At 41.1% G+C, this 12771-nt stretch overlaps 1 protein-coding gene across 8 annotated transcripts in view; it reads left to right on the top strand.

Moving 5' to 3' along the window:
• Positions 1-461: 461 nt before the first annotated feature.
• Positions 462-12771, top strand: part of axin1 (axin 1) — a 34410-nt gene continuing 22100 nt past the window's right edge. For 5 of the 8 annotated variants that reach the window (XR_004107319.2, XM_031312643.2, XM_031312644.2 and 2 more), the window contains exon 1: positions 11325-11529. The gene's annotated coding sequence lies outside the window, so the exon portion shown is untranslated. Of the gene's footprint in view, positions 557-942; positions 1125-1736; positions 2043-9843; positions 10030-11324; positions 11530-11564; positions 11665-12771 lie in introns of those variants that run through there. The other 3 variants (XM_035996779.1, XM_031312638.2, XM_031312640.2) reach the window with 3 other exon arrangements.

Genomic DNA, 12771 nt, shown 5'->3' with positions numbered 1-12771 from the left:
ATTCTGTTCTGTGGAAAGTTTTGCTACCATGCCATAGAACTTGAGGTTAGCTAATTTTCTGTATACAGTAGCCTACACCCACTACATTAACTAAAATCAAGGATTCATAAAATAAAATAAAAGTATGTGAAGCCATAGCTAGACATACGTTATGATACTGTACAGCATACAATATGTCCCTGTTCTGAACAACATATCAGACATCCTGAGTTTTTTCAAATCATTCAAGAAGTTTTGAAGAGCTCATCAATTTGGTATATCTGTGTTTATCTTGTGATGTCTTATAATCTCATTCCTGCTAGTCTTTTGCAACTTGTTTTATTTTGGCAAAATGCCAATATTAATTCACCTGCATGTTTGTACAGAGCAATGACAAGTTAAAATCTGGAAATAAAATGTGTTTAAATGCATCACAATCCAGACAAATGAAAGTGGCAGCCAACACAGTGAGTCTTTGCTGGTGCAGTGTGAGGAGAAAATTGGTCATTGTGAGAAGGGTATGCTGGATCTGACCCTGGCTACAACCAGACATGCAAGTGTGAAATCCAGTTGAAAGGTAAGCAGCTGATAAAGCTACATAACAAAGGCAATATTATCTATCCCTCTCTCTCCAAAATGTCTTTTCATCTATATTTCTCCTCCTTTCTTTGCATTCATCTCCTTATTCACTGGGCTATTTTCACAACTTCATACAGCAGATAGATGCAAGTTTTAACAAAATATCACATTGTAATGCAGTTCATTATAAAAAGGCTTTGAGTCTGAAATGTCTAATGTCTAAGAAACCAATTTGATTTGACTCAACAATTTATGTTTTTCTTTTTTCTGTTGCTTAATGTGTACGGAGCAATTAGGTGCACATCACTCATGCCTGTTGGGTCTGTTACCATAGCTACAATACGATCGTGCAGACAATCATCTGGTCCTTGTTTCCTCCAATAGGGTCGCACGGCTGAAGCTGCAATATAAAGTAAAGATGCTCTTTTTTCAGGAACACACTAGTAAGAATCAGAAACAGGTTCATGAGTATGAGAAAGTATTGCAGAGTGGCAGGCAGGGGACTGCGCCCAGTCATGGCGGACCACAGAAACAAGATCCGACGAGCCACCCAGCAGGAGAGGAAGGTGAGAGCATCTACCATTTTGAAATTCAACTTCTCTTATTGTTCATTAAAAGAGTTTGGTGGAACAAAACAGTGACAGTAAACCAGATATGCTTTTGCATGCAGGCATGAACGCAAAGAGGGACGAGGAGGAACAAAAAGGATGTATCACTTTAAATGAAATACATTAGTTGACTGTCTGATTAAACTTATAAATGTAGTCGGGGCTGCTCAGGTCTCATTTACTTCCAATTGGTGAGAATGAGATCAAAGAATTCCAGCTGAGCTTTGCTAAAAAGGAAGATGTAATTTCTACGTTACATATGATGGAACAGCTGGAAATGTAAAAACATGTCAAAACAGTGTTTTGGTACAAATGATCAGAATCAGTCGTAAATTAATACACACATTTGAAAGTAGTTACTATACAGATGTGGTCTCAATCAAAGAGAGCTCTAAATCCCATCAATCCGAACATCTGAGTGAAAGATGCGTTCAGGGACAATCATGGAGGAGCTTTGAGACCAAGCTTGTTGAAATCAAAGGCCTGACAGCTGAAATCATTTTTTGCAGGCTATCTGTATCCTCCTGAGAAAAATAAATGTGGTCAGTTAATCTGCGGCTTTAGAAAAGGACAACAGCCAATGCAGCATGTTCAAGCTGGCCCCCTACTGGGCGGCCCATGAGCCTGTCGATATGGTGGTTTGATGTTGGATGGAAAATAAGAACCCCCCACAACAAACAGACAGGGCTGGAACAGAGAGACTGGAACAGAGAAAGAGAGGGTAGAAAGGGAAGAACCATCGACAGATGGACTCTGTTGTGATTAAAGATGGCGACAGTCTTTACTGCAGACTACGAAGGACTATACTCGATCCATAGAAAAGCGGTGGGAGTAGTCTGCGATTCAACACAACAAAACCAAGAACGACACAATAAGGTAACCAGCAGATATGATGTCTGCTTTTGAATCTCTTGATGATGAAAACTATGGTTACCAGTAACTTTCCATTGTATTGTTTATCATTCTTTTATGTCTGTTATCGTTTTTCATGTCAGTGCCATACTGGGTTTGTTGTGTCCTCCCTCTCATCAAAACCGAAGCACATCATTTGATTTGACCAGTGAATGTGCATCCCATGACCAGACTACCGAAGACCCCGATAGACTTAACGCTTAAATTAATTTGATTTTTTTTCAAGCCAGCAGATGTCTGACAATGTACTTTTAACATCTGGTACATGGTTACGGATGTTTGTCTTTGGTATTACATCACCATTGGAAATATGGGCCTTTTTAATAAGATGTTTCCCTTCTTGTGGGAATATAGGGCTCTGTGAGCTATAATATCCAGCAAAATAAACTCAAGTCTGAAAATTGCTCAATCCTCTGTGCCTAATCCACTCCAAGGCTTGTTAGTCATGATATATTCAGCCAGGACAAAGGACATCAGCAGGACTCCAGAATACATTTTCTGACAGTCTTTTGATATTACTCTTTCATTTCAGAACTTATAACAGACATTGAATAACTTTAATATGCCTGACACATTTTTATTAAAACCCTCTTATCTGTAATAACTTGGTCAATCATATTTATGGTTTTGAGTCTCTCAGTTTAGTCTGTAAGCCCTGCATGTGTATGTTTTCCATTTTTAGTTTTGAGGGTTTTGAAAGAGGTATTGTCCCGTTTGTTGTTTCTTTTGTTCATCTTAACTTTTTTGAATTCTTTGAACACAGCCAATTTGAAAAATAGAAATCTCTATTGTGTGTGCTCAGAATGGGAGCATTCATTTACATGTCTTAATGGGCTTTTGTTCATCAGAGAATCTTCAACAGAGATAAGCCTATTTCAAGGCCTACTAGGGAGTCTAAATCCACACTGACAGGTGGAACAAAAGACAAACTGAAAGCACTGAATTGGGAAACATGAAGTTGTCCTCTGGTAACACTTAACTGCAGCAGGAAAAATCTTTTTAAAACATCAGTATAATTTCGAACATCTTTCTTTACAAGCCATGATTATAATTACTTTTGACAAACTACAGAATTTGCATTTTTCTGTAATCAGAAATTAATACTACTGATCAGTGAACACATAAAACATTAACAAATAACTCAATAACTATCATTGAAGGCTTTTAACAACTACATTGTCTTCAACAATTCTGACACAATATACTACTTTTACATGAGCTTAGCTGATTTCATTAACAACCTGGTTCATACAGTCACAGAACTGAACAGAGAAGCGTCTTCTATTGTTCCTCTGTCTGCTGAGCAGCTTCACTGGGCCAGTTGCTCAAGGGTTTCTTGTTTGTAGTTGCTGAGGAAGGGAAGAGTCATTTTTATCCACCCTCTACACACAGCCGTTTTTAGATATTCAAGGGATTTCATTTATAAACCTTCTGGTCACACAACTTTTTGCTCTTCACTCAATAACTTACTCATCTTCAACTGCTGCACAAAACACATGTAGACCGGATGGGCATACTCCTAGGCCCCCTTCAGGATCCTGGAGGAGTGAAGAGCTGGTCCGTTGTTCCATGACCAAGACGGAATCGGCATTGTTCCTCTTCAATCTGAGGTTTGATTATCGGCCGAACCCTCCTTTCCCGCACCTTGGAGTAGACTTTACCAGGAAGGCTGAGAAGTCTGAAACCCTTGTAATTGGAACACAGTGCCTGGTCCCCCTTTTGGAACAAGGGAACCGCCACCCCAATCTGCCACTCCTTGGGCACTGTCCCAGACTTCTACGCAATGTTAAATAGGCGTGTCATCTAAGATAGCCCCTCCACACCCAAAGCTTTCAGCATTTTTGGACGGATCTCATAATTTCCCGGGGCTTTGCTACTGTGGAGTTGTTTGACTAACTCAGTTACTTTCACCAGGGAAATTGATGACTATCCCATATCAGCCTACGACTACCACTGTGGCCACTGTTCCACTATCTTTATTGTGACTATTATTGCCACCATTCATCACACCCCCAACCGGTGCCGTCAGACACCGCCTACCAAGAGTCTGGGTCTGTCCGAGGTTTCTTCCTAACAAAAAAGGGAGTTTTTCCTTGCCACTGTCGCACTAGCTACTGCTAATGCTTGCTCTTGAGGCAACCACTGTAATAGTTGGGGCTTCGTAAACTACAGAGTGTGGTCTAGACCTACTCTATTTGTAAAGTGTCTCGAGATAACTCTTGTTATGATTTGATACTATAAATAAAATTGAATTGAATTGAATTAGTTGGATTCCTCAAATTGCTCCTTCCACCGCCCAATTATCTCCTCAGTTGAGGTCAACAGTATCCCATCCTTACTGTACATAGCTTGGATGGTTCCCTGTTTCCCCCTCCTGAAGTGGCAGACGGTTTTTCACAAATACCTTGGTGCCGACTGAAGTCCATCCCCATGGCTTCCCCGAATTTTTCCCACACCCGCTGCTTTGCCTCTTTCCCAGCAGAGGTTGCAGCCCTTCGGGCCTGTCGGTACTTTGCAGCCGCTTCTGGAGTCGTCCGGGATAACATATCCCAGAAGGATTCCTTCTTTAGTTAGATTCTTCCCTGACCACCGGTGTTCACCATGGTGTTCGAGGGTAACCGCCCCTTGTGGCACCTATCCCTTGAGACCACAGCACCCCACCGCAGAACATTGCCTTTTCAACGGCCCTAACCTGAACAGGGATGCCAGAAAAGCTCCACCGGAGGTGTGAGTTAAAGATCTTTCTGACAGGGGCCTCCTCCAGTCTTCCCCCACCCCCTGACCCAACTCACTACCATAAGGTGATCCGCTGACAGCTCCGCCCCTCTCTTTACTCAAGTGTCCAAAACATGCAGCCTCAGGTCAGAAGATACGATCACAAAATCGATCATCGACCTTCGACCTAAGGTGCTCTGGTACCACGTACACTTATGAGCATCTTTATGTTCAAACATGGTGTTGGTTATAGACAATCCATGACTAGCACAGAAGTCTAACAACAAACAACCGCTCAGGTTTAGATCAGGGAGGCCATTCCTCCCAATCACACTTCTCCAGGTGTTTCCATCATTGCCCACGTACGCGTTGAAGTCTCCCATGGAGCCCCATGCAGGAGTCCGTTCAGGGTCTCCAAGAAGGCTGAATACTCTGAGCTGCTGTTTGGTACATATGCACAATCAACAATCAGAGTTTCCCCCACCACAACCCGTAGACGTAGGGAGGCGACACTCTCGTCCACCGGGGTAAACTCCAACATAGCGGTGCTCAGCCAGGTGCTTGTGAGTATCCCGACGCCCGCCCGGTGCCTCATACCCTGGACAACTCCAGAGAAGAACAGAGTAGGGTGACCAGACATCCCCGGTTTCCGGGGACAGTCCCCGATTTCGGTGACCTGTCCCCAGAAATGTCCCCGTTTTTCACTGTGACTGACAGACCCGAGGAATTAAATAGTCGTGCACCTTACACGCGCAGGCTCAAGACACCCAGTGCAAGCGCTTCTCAGAGCTCAGAGATGTTCTAGAATGCCCATTTTACGATGCTAAAATTACTGTTTATTTACATGGAGTCTGGTGGGTTTAGCGAACGCAATTTCGCAGACTTTTTTATGTTTTAAAAAAGGATCTTACTCTTTAACAGAAAGGTCGACCTCTTTAGAAATCCTTTCCATAATGTTGTCAAACACTTAGAATATTAATCTGAGCCTGTAAGTGGCAAAACGAGCACTTTTATGAACGTAAATACAAGCTGGACAATTGATGTCCTATTAACTTACATTGTAGCTTGTTTTACCGTTGCCGACTGCAGCGATCTCGTTTAATACTGGATCAATGTCAAAGGAAAATATTTCCTCAATAGTTTTAATGTTATCCGATACTCAATGAGCTGTTGCAGAAAGAAGCCCAGTGTGAAGCAATAAAGCAAAAGCTGTCAGATAAATGTAGTGCAGAAAACATTACAACATTTCCCTCTGAGGTCTAGTGGAGTACAAGTATGAAGTAGCAGCAGGGGCGATTCTAGGATTAGACCTTTAGGGGGGCTTGGCCCCTAATGAGAATGTGACACAGATATAGTGCATGCAAAAGTGTTACTCTGCGCCATGAAATTACCAACTTCTTCACAACCACACTCCTGCTCTCCCTCTGACAGAAAGAGACTCAGCCAAAGGGCCAAAATTATAATGTATTCTCATGTAAACTATTTATGTAGCACAGACTTTTTTGTAAATTGCTTAGCCAATGTATCCCACCATAATGGTTATTATCTTGCCAGATTCCAGACAATCCCACTTACTTATATATATATATATATATATCCCACTTACAAATATGAATATATATTTCTACTGGTATGCTTCCTAGTGACATTAATGCAAAAATATGAAGAAAAAACTATTCCACCTGTGTGTGCATGGTTATAATTCTGAAGTGCAAAATAGTTCAGGCTACAGCACAAATATTTCCATCCATAGATAAGAATAATCAAGTCTAACCTCTGAATTTCTTTTCAAAGTGCACCAGATTGATGCATTTAAACGTTAAAATAGACAAAATTTTCTTACAGGGGAGCATGCCCATGGATCCCCCTAGGGGGCTTGTGCCCCAGTGCAGCTCTAGGTCTAGTGATGCCCCTGGGGCAGTGTCCCCGTTTTAAGTTAAAACAAAGATAAAAACATTACCTTTTTTGGAGGTATTTACGCTTCTGAGCTGAAAATGTCCCCGGATTTTGTCTCAGAAATCTGGTCACCTTAGAATAGAGTCTATCCCCTATCCAGGAGTACTATGAGAGGATTGTGCGTAGAGGTAAGCCCCACCATATCTAACTGCTAGCGCTCCACCTCCTGCACAAGTTCCGGCTCCTTTTCCCATGTTCCATGTCCCCAGAGCCAGCCTCTGCCACCCAGGTCTGGTCCGTTGAGGCCCCTGACCTCCACTGCGTTTTTCCATAGGAGTCTTTATAAACCAATTGTTAGTCTGGCCCCGCGCCTGAGACCACTTTGCCATGGGAGACCGTACCAGGAGCACCAGGCTCTCTTTAGGTTCATAGGGACCCACAAACCTCTCGACCAGCGCCGACGCATGTGCATAGGCATACTAGGCAATGGCCTAGAGCAGCACTTTGGCAAGGCAATAAAAAATGTTTCAACTGTTTTGTTTGGCCCTCATTTTGTCGCCTCTTGTAGTCCATTGGTGAGGAATGTGTGTCTGTCATCAAAATCACCAATAAGCGCCCCCCATCCCCAGTTCTCACAGGTCAGAGGTCGGAACACTGTACAACCATGTCTATACAACCAAAACTGTCTGGTTGTGAGTACAAAAAAAGAAAAATAGCAAAGGAGTAAGCAACAAAATGATTCTTTATTGAAATATTTTATATTGATCCTGGTGGGAGTAAAAAGCAGGATGCTGGCCCTTCCAGAGCCCCGGAGACCGGCGTAATCAGTGCTACCGCTGTTGCTAGCTGCTACCGCTGTTGCTAGCTGCTACTATTGAAGACCGGTGGAGCCACAGGCGCTGCCGGGCGTGACAGTGACATTGAGGCTGCTGAACATATAGCGTCGCTATCTGTACACGGAGGGTGCCGAAGCATATAAGAGCCCAGCAAATAGCCAACAACAATAACGCAAGAATTAATAGACATTTTGACAGAGAGAGGACCATATCAGGTCAAATTAATTGATTTCCCCAGGGATGATGCACACAGAAAAAAGTAAGATAAGCTTTTTTTTCTCTAGTGGTTTTAAGTTGTGAACCTGCTGAGATGCACCTTGCTGCGCACTTGTGTGTAGGCCTATAGTGTGTGTGTCCGTGTGTTTAACGCACAAGGTTTTGTTTAGGCTATATAAAGATTTGCAATACTATTACAGTCGCTATTTAGAGGAGTTGAAATTTCATTATTTAGAAAATAGATGTGCTGTCATGACTGCTGTAAAGGCGTTTGGAACCTATTGGATTTTTTATGCTGCAGACCTGTTGGTGCCGTTGTTGTAGCGTTGTCGGCCTACTTTAATAACTGTTGACAATTTTCGTGATTGGCGTTTGTGTTGTTGCTGTTTTTTGCTTATGGCTTATATTGGCTGCGTGTTATTGTTGGTGTATTGTACGTTGCAAATAGAGGGGCGGCACAATTGTGTGCACTGATCCTGCTCTCCACCATGATTAGGTGATGGTTCCCGGAGAGGACTTCTATTGCAGTTTACTGTAAACATGTTTGTGAAGGTTGTTTTTCTTAAATAGGATGCCAGTAGAAGTCAAAATGCATTATCATTTGACATTGTGATACAAGGGGAAAAAAGTTCATCTTCGTGGTGCAAATAAAGCTTTATAGAATGGATTAATGTACTGTAAAAAATGACCATACATTACTTTTGATGATTATTTGATAATTAGCTATTATTAAATGTATAAGTTATTATAATTTAAGTCTGTGTGCTCACAGCTGTGTCTGTACTGAAAAGGTTATTTGTGATAATCCTGGTAGATCAGTGATGTAAAATGTATGCTATGTACAAGATTCACAATACCCAAGATACACAATACATCCTGTATGGATAGCATTACCTTCATGGTTGGATGGCAAAAGCCCAAATGCCTTTAAAGTAATCTTAATGTAAAATGTATCATTCAGTATGGTCCAGTTTTGAAACAAAAGAAGTTGAGCTAATTAGTAGTAATTTAGAGTTCAGTAGATGCTCTATAGACCACAGAAAAAAGCGTTAGAAGAGATAAAAGATTACATATGAGTGGGTGTGGGGTGTTTTAAAAATGGAAATCCACACAACTCCATGTACATTCATATTTTTCTGCTGTACATGAGTATATCATTAGGGATGTATCCTTGAACCTCTGATTGTGAGAAGTCTATCAACATCAGACACAGCTTTTGATCAGGGTTGACTGATGGGTAGTCCCATCAGGCTTCTTAAGCCGCATCAGTTATCAGGTTGCGTTTCTAGTTTGTGTTTTCATGGTCCTCCTCTTTTGATTAACTAAGAAACTGTAGCTGCTGGTGTAGGGACTGATCTGAAAACCCACACCAGCTGTCTGCAGCACTCATTCATGTGTTCCTTTCTCTTATTTCTCTTCATCAGCACTGCCCTCCATTTGATCATTGCAGGTTCTGACCACCGTTTTGATCTTTAAAAAAAGCACTGCTGATAAATCAGCATTGCTCAAGCGCGCAGAAAAACTGGGATGGGCTTAGAGGGGGTGCTGTGTAAACTTTAATTTGATATGTGATTTACTGCTGAGGCTTCACGATGGGTCCAGACACCTGGAAGTAATGGCTGATTCTCAAAGCTGTAAACTGTGAATAGCGGAACTTCATGTGATATTTCTTACCAGATATTACGTCTAAAGTAGTGGTATTAAGCGGTATATTTTGTTGTTTTGTGTGTTGTTAAACAGAAAATGTACTGTCATGCAATAAAATCATCCTGGTTTGATTCTGTCTAGATTTGTGTGTGTTTTTAACAACAGTGTCCCATGCTGGGGATATAAAAAAAGAATAAAGCAAACATTTTTTTCAGTAGGGGCATATAAGGTGGGAGCTTTCCTTATGTTACTGGTATAATGATAAAATGTTATTCTCAAATTAAGAAGTAGACTTTTAAAATGAATTTATATTGAAGAAATATTGAAGCATATGGAGTATAATATGTACAGAAATGTCATTAACATTGCAAAAATAAAATCATACAGTAGTTCCTCAATATTCTTTCTTTCTGCTGTGTGCAAGGCAGACTTAACACATATTTATTCTTCTACAGGAACAAATGGATGGAAAAGACAATCTATTATGGCGACATTCTGCTTTGGCCAGGCCTTCTCGGGTCAAGGTGATGAGAGTGATGCTACCATTACTGCAGCCCGATGTGTTAAATAATCGTGCAATGGAATTCTCAGTAAATGGATGTACTGCTGGAGGATGTGTGAGGAAGACAATTAAACTCAAGGTAAAACATGTTGATTTTAATGTTAATCAGCATTTTCTCAATCATCTTCATGTGATATGTTTTAAAGGGCCATCATATATTCATTCTAAAACATTGTCAAGATTTTCTAGTAGAAAAAGTCTTGGCTTTTTGATATCTATGATGTGAGAACATTGAAATGCTATTGAAAATAACAATAATAGAAATAGTGTTAGAAAAGAGTGTTTGAGTATCATGATGCTTCAATATTGTTGCCCAAAATCAATTTTGCCTCGAGGAAGCTGAAGTGTGCTGAGTCTTTTTCATGTTTGATCTTGCTGGCATAAATATTGTAAGCACTGTGTACACTGCACACTTTAACCTATAGGTTTCTGGGTTTGAGCTGGCAATTCAGGTGATGTGATGAGACAGGGTGTGAAATATATACTGTATGTTCTGCTCTTTCTCGTGCGCCCAAATGGTTTGATGTAATTACATAATCAAATGCGTTTATGTTTTTATGGTGTCCCATTAGCCTTTCATCTTAGGCTCAGTAAAACCGTGTGACTGCTCAATGATTGCCTGGCATGAAAGCATGGCGACTGACAACAGCCTTTATTGCTGCGTTTAGTCTATTATTTAGTCTTTGCACTGTAAAGTCATAAGGTAATGACACGATCAAGTGTATCTAACAGTGCTGCTGCTGCTGCAACAGCACTAGTTGTTACAACTTATAAACACACATTATTGCAGTTCTTTGTGCTCACTGTGTGACATTCTCAGCCGGAACAGTAAAAATAAATTGTGTCTATTGGTGCAAACTGGCATGTTGATGGCTCTAGTGTTTATACAGAAGATAACACAATAAAGTTAGCTTGAATGCACCACCTAACAGGAAAGTTAAAACGTCCACATGGTAAGCTGATTTAACAACGATTTAACTGATCAAAGCACCTTCAGCCTTCCTCAGCTTCCTCATTACTAGCCTATAGCATATATAACAACATAGGCACAATAATACCTGTAATAGGCTACATATTGAATGCTTACAGTGGTATTGAAATTATGTTGAATGTATTGATTTCTTCCCTCAATAGAGGTTTGAATTAGGTTACTCAAAAGATCAGCCAATATGGCATACTATTTTCGATTTTTGTAAGATATCAAATATTTTTTAAATGTTGATCCATTTTTCAGCAGATTGTAAGCTAAGAAGCAAGAAAGGAAATGTTACAACCTAATTTTCAAGATATTTATTTAAATTCTTAAGAGAGGGAGACAAAAATTAGTGTAGCCTACCGCATATGTAGCAAAACTAAATACTGGCAATTTGTGTATTGAACGGGCGAGGCGCTGTGCATCATCTGCTGTGTAGTTTCGGCTCCACACAGACAGTGAGAGACAGTCATGGAGAGGTGGAGAGCGGACTGTTTTCTTTGTTATTTTTAAAGTCTTGCAATTCGCAACTATGACACTGTTGGCGGTGACTTGTGCCGGCCCAAATGCCCGATGCACTCGAAAGCAGCAAGAAGATTTTCACCGGTTAAGTATATGTCACTTTTTTCTCTCCCCAGCTCAGAGATTGTGATTGCGGTAGTCGGGAGATATGTGCCATCGCTTTGCTGGTTGTAAATCTATTCGGAAATTGGTGTGGGATTCCCTCAGTGTCCTCTGACGGTAGGGGAAATGTTTGCGGTCGTCCTGTTGTTCGTTTAGTTTAGCAGCTGTTAGCGGAACAGTAGCTACAGATATTAATAGGTGAATAGTGTGACAAAGTTGTGCACTTGTCCGTCGGCTGCTGACAGGCCTGGCGGTGTGTGTGTGTGTGTGTGTGTGTGTGTGTGTGTGTGTGTGTGTGTGTGTGTGTACGGAGTTTGTTTCTGGCTCCCCTCCCCCACACACCGCTGCTGTGCTGCTCATTCTGGAGAGGCCAAGACATGAATGTGATGAGAGGCTCACTTCAAAACGAACAACAAACGGATACAGTTTCAGAAAAAAGGGGCATTTCCTAAACTCGGCTCTGACCGGCTGAAATCACGCCTAACCCATTTGTAAATATTCCTGTTAAGCCACACACCTGTGAACCGCATAACCGTTAATTTCAACAGCCTGTGAATGCGCTGAAATATCTGAGCCGATCATAGACTGTTAGAGTCTATAGTGCCGATGCATCATTACACACAGGTAGCAAGATGACTGCTGGTTTGACCCGAAGATTAATTCCTCAGCATTGATCAACCAGGCATGGAATGTGCTTGTATTAAAACTGCCCACATTGTTCTGGTTATGATTTGCACAAGTGCACGTGCTGCTCACACTTCAGGATTGTGCAGAGAACGGCATTGTTGCCAATTTTGTCTTTACTGTCTTTTGTTCTATCAGCAAAATGATTTGTATTGGAAAAGACAGAGAGTGGGTGTGCCCTAAAGGTAACGTGATGGCAACTATCAAAAAAATATTTCTTTTGAAATCACAGCTAGAGTAAACGTCAGCCGTTTTTTTAAATTATAAATCTACTTTTTTCAAGATTTATTTTTAATCCCAAAACCATTAGAGTTAAGGACACAGAGCTATAAATAGGATTTTGATTGATCAGAGCCATTACTGGTCACCACGATTTTGTCCTGCCCTCATCTGTCAAAAAATATTGGCTGCTGCACAGATGTGTGAATTTAAACAGAGAATTTTTTTTTTCTCTACACTGTTGTTGCATTAGGGAATCTGCACTAAAATGATTTCTGACACTGTATCTGGGAAGCTTAATCATGAACTGTATGTACAGTG

This window comes from Sander lucioperca, chromosome 21 (assembly GCF_008315115.2).
Source record: "Sander lucioperca isolate FBNREF2018 chromosome 21, SLUC_FBN_1.2, whole genome shotgun sequence".
NCBI classification, from domain to species: Eukaryota; Metazoa; Chordata; class Actinopteri; order Perciformes; family Percidae; genus Sander; species Sander lucioperca.
Note: the sequence above shows the minus strand (reverse complement) of the source record. Positions and strands in the feature narration are given on the sequence as shown.